Below are 4,942 nucleotides of genomic sequence, written 5' to 3' on the forward strand. Positions count from 1 at the left end.
AATATATTATATATATAGTTATGTAATTTAGTTATATTTTATAACATGTAAGGGTAATTTTGTAAAAATGCACTATAAACGGGGCGAGGTTACCCTCTCCCCGCCAGGGTTTCAAATACAATTCCTATCCCCTCCCCATTTACATAAATGGGTCCCCAAACCCGCCATAAATAGGGCGGGGACCTGCCGGGTATGGGGATTTTGCCATCCCTAAGATTGAGAGAATCCAAATATAAGTTAGGTTGAATCAGTTAACTAACATATTTTTGAAAAGTTAGAACTGAATCTTTAGATTATATGAAAAAAAAATATTTTCAAATTATGCATATTAGCTTTATAACCGATTTAAAGTAAGCTATAATGCCATGGAGAAACACAAACACTAAAAAAACACACAAATATACTAAAAGGAATAGGAATTACAAGATTGTGGAAACACATAAAGAGAAAAAGAAGATTTATTATGTCACTGAAATTCAAAATAATAGCAAGTGATCACATTATATTATAAAATATAAAATAATAAAATAATAAAAAAAAATTGTGTGGGGCTCTTCACATCCTAATATATATATATATATATATATATATTAAAAGAAAGAAAGTGTGGACCTGCCATATATATATATATATATATTAAAAGAAAGAAAGTATGGATCTACCATGTGGTACCGCACCAAACACCCATATCTCTCGCCCTCACCACTTTTGGTTGCATACTGGATGGTCTTAGCAAGAGTTTTCACCTTTTACTAGATAAGTTTGGCTTGTTGATTCAATTTTCTAATAATGGTTTTCTATTTTTTGAAAATTAAAAAAAATCACAAAAAAATAGTATAAAATTTTACTTGACTGATAGTTTTTTGAAAACTCTTTAAAAAAGCAATCTTTTATAATTTTTTACTTTTTGAGTTTTGTTTAATGAGTAACAAACCAAAAAAGCCACATTTCTGAATTCACATTGCTAGTCAAAACGAGAATAAAAAGTCTTCCCAAATTAGATATATTTTCTGTTGACCCTAAAATCGGCTAACTCGAGCTGATCTTAATTTGATGTAAACCGGGCGTGCCAGAACCAAACATATGGTTCAAATGTAAATTGTCAACTATAGTCCATTTGAGAAGGTTGACTTTCAGATGATGCGAGAAAAAATGGAACAATAAAATTCCTCTTTTGAGTTCAATAATGCCTTAGTTAAAAGGACTTTCCTAGTGAAAAATTATAGTAAAAGATTGATAAAATAGAAAGGGGAGAAACATGGATATAGCAAGAAGAAAGAGAGAAATTGAGAGAAAGAAGGAGAGAAGGAGACGCGAATAATAAGATAAGGATAAAGAGAAAGAAGAAATAGCAAGGATGCTATTTATGGAAAAGCTTGAGAAAGCAAATAAATAATAATAATGATTCTGAGGGTGTTGGACCTCTAGTACAGCATGCCACTTTGTTTATTTATAGAATAATTCACAACTAATTCCTACACGCAAGTATTTTACTTGCATTACAACTCTATATCAAAACAATTGTAAATTCAAAATAAACTAATCCTAGAGATAACTATCACCATTTAACTTACACAAACTAATCGATATATATTAAAATTATGTAACTAAACTTATCTAAAAGATAAACAGTAGCTTTTGATTCTTATCCACTAGTCAATTCAAAGGCTTCTCCAACCTTTGCATGTATTTTAATCCATGTAAACTGATGAGCGCTGAAAAGTGCGTACTTAAACTCCTTAAGCTTAGGCATTCTAGTACCTTTATCTATCTTACCTTACCGTTTTAGATTAATTTCCTATTATTTCCATTTTCAGGCACTTATCCCAAAAATAAGCTAACTCAGCCAAATAAGAGCAAAAAGGAAGCAATTCTGGGATTAAACAAAGAAAGGAACAAAGTGGAGAAAGAAAGAAGTTAATGAAGCCAAAGGTGGGAAGCAACAAAGTTCGATCGATTCAACTTCAAGGTTCGATCAATCGAACACTGATCGATCTCAGTACTTCAAGATAGATCTAAACCTTGACCCAAAGTAGAAAGTCCAAAGTTCAATCGATCCAACACCACCCTTGGATCGATCGAACACTATTGTCCTTATCCAAATAATTGATCCTATCCACAATTGTACCTCCCACTAACCACTTTTGTCTTTTTCCCAAAAATATCTCTTAAAATATCTCGGATTTGTCTTTTCCCAAAAAGCTCAACCAGTTGAATCGATCCAGCCTAAGTGCGATGGATCTCAGCAAGTTCGATCGATCCAAGTCCAATGTTCGATCGATCAAACTTCCTCCAGTGCAAAAAAGTTAAAAAGCCAGCTTGTTCAATCCGTCCTCTATCCAATCATTAGAGAATATTCTTTGCACGACCCTAGCTCATTTAGTGTGTCACTTGACCTACCTATAAAAGGAATATGATGCACTTTTTGAAGGAGGAGATTTTAGCATTTGGTAGATACAACTTTAGAGGCTATTCTTAGTGTAGAAGAAAAGAGGGGGAGGTTAGAGACAACATTGGAGTTCTTCATCAACAAGGAGCAGATTTCTTCTATGGAGTTAGCCCTTGAGGGTTGGAGCAACATCACCATGAGTGGCTAGACATCTTCTTGGGGCTAGAGTTAGCCCCAAGCATGCTTTCTATATCTTAATCTTGTGTATTATTGAGGGATTAGTGTTGTAATTAATGTTTTGACACTTGGATGTATATAGATCTTGTTTATTCAATGATTTATATGGTTTAATGCTTCCAATTGATCATTTCATTCTATCCATATGTCTATGTATGCTAGAATAGATGTTCATGTGCTTGTCTCTAGATTTTGTGTTATTAATGCATGTCTATGTGTATTGATGCTATAGATTTAGAGATTGTCAAAACATAGTGCTTAATGGAATGTTTTTGTGATTTTCTTGATGGTTCATACATATTCCTTGATGGATTGTGCCTCTCCCTTAGTTTATTTTCATGCTAGTAGTGTAAATGTAGTGTAATGTTAAATGGGAGGACAATCCATGCTTATTGTTTGATGATCCAAGCTTTTGAATGCAAGTAGCATATGTCTCTAACCATGTGTTGTATTTGGATTGTGAGCTTAATGAAAGGATTAATGACTTGTTTTGATCTATTGTGCATTTCACATGTTGTTTAGACAATATATACTTCATTACTTAGATATATTGTGCCTTTCACATGATGTTTAGACAATACATGCTTAACTAGTCATCCTTGCTTGTTGAATCAACCAAACACACACACACACACCGATATTGCAACACACCATTTGCCCTCATTAATCACTTGTCAATGGTATAGAAATGCATTGCTTGGTGGTGATCTCTTAACCCCAAGACTCTTCTCTCTCTTACTTACTTCTAGTTACATTCTTTTGTTATCACTTAGTTTAATTTAGTTGCTCTCTAGTCTAATCAACCAACCAACCAATTGTTTGATCACTCGACCTACTAGCCCTAATAGCAATTCCACAACCTTGTCCGACCCTCATAATCCCTTGGGACGATCCCTACTCGCCCTAACTATATTTATAGTGAAAGGTAGTAGTGGCTTCTATAAATGTAAAACTCTTGGCCTTCGCCTTAAATTTCACACTCTCAAACTTGGTGGTAATGCGACCTCCATCCATCAGTTTTTGGCACCGTTGCCGGGAATTGATTTGATTTGGCAACGTTGGATTTGTGGAATCAATTAGGATTAGTACTCTTTTGATCATGTCTTTACTTTACTTTTATTTTTCTTTTTGGTTACTTATTGTGTTGTTCTTACTTGACTAGGTGTATTGTTGGAGAGGAAGCAAGCAAATGAGCATTCAAGCAAAGCAAAGAAAGAAAAAAGCTAAAAATTTGAGACCCATGTGGGTTGAGACCCACTCTTGTCCCTCTTGATTTGCATCTTGAATCCATCGTTAGAAATCCTAGAGGAAGAGGAAGTTCAAATAGAACCAATCTATCAATGGATGACCATAATGATGATCCTGTTGAGGACCTTGGTCACATAGACCAACAAGGTATTCTTTATCCTAATGTGCACAATGAGAACATACAAGTACCATTAGGCATGCCTAGGCCATTCATTCACCAACCACCACAACAATAAGGCTAAATTCCATATAAAATGCCAAGGCCAATGTATGCTCCACAACCTCCCATCATTAATCAAGGAATTGAAAACCAAGGCGTTCATGTTGCACCTCAAATAGCTAATCCACCTCTTGCTTCAAGAGACCATTATGTGCCTAATGAGTATAATGCACCTACATGCATCCAATTGCCTCCATTTAGAGCACATCATTATAAAATTAAGCCATAAACCATTCAAATGCTTCCTAACTATCATGGACTTCCAAGTGAAGAACCTTACAAGCATTTGGATGAGTTTCTTGAAGTATGTTCCACCGTAAAATATACGGACATGCCGGAAGAGGTCTTAAGACTCAAACTTTTTCCATTTATCTTAAAAGACAAGGTAAAGTATTGGTTTAACAATCTTAGGCCTTTTTCAATCACTTCTTGGGCAGAAATGCAACAAGAGTTCTTGAAGAAGTATTATCCGGTTTCTAAGACCAATGCCATGAGAAACTCAATTCGAGAATTTTCACATAGGGATGGAGAAACGTTTCATGAGGCATGGGAACGCTTCAATGAGTTACTTAGGAAGTGTCCACATCATGACATGTCCAAATGACAATTAGTTCAATATTTCTTTGAGAGCTTATCGGACAATTATAAGGGTATGGTTGATGCTTCCATGAGTGGCTCATACATTGATAGGCATGAGGATGATGTGTGGCGTCTTTATGAGAGCATGAGTGAAAATTCTTTGCATAGAACATTATCATCCAAGAATGGTAGAAATTTACAAGGTAGGAAGAGTGTTGGCTTGCATCAAGTCGATCATTCAAATGAAATAGCCGCCGAAATGAAGTCTT

The 4,942-nt window shown here is 34.9% G+C and overlaps 1 pseudogene; it reads right to left on the bottom strand.

Moving 5' to 3' along the window:
• Window positions 1-4,589: 4,589 nt before the first annotated feature.
• On the bottom strand, window positions 4,590-4,688 carry LOC132301833 (small nucleolar RNA R71; annotated as a pseudogene).
• Window positions 4,689-4,942: the final 254 nt, after the last annotated feature.

Source organism: Cornus florida, unplaced genomic scaffold (assembly GCF_030987335.1).
Source record: "Cornus florida cultivar Cherokee Brave unplaced genomic scaffold, ASM3098733v1 CherokeeBrave_3.0.0_Hap2_Chr03, whole genome shotgun sequence".
Lineage (NCBI taxonomy): Eukaryota > Viridiplantae > Streptophyta > Magnoliopsida > Cornales > Cornaceae > Cornus > Cornus florida.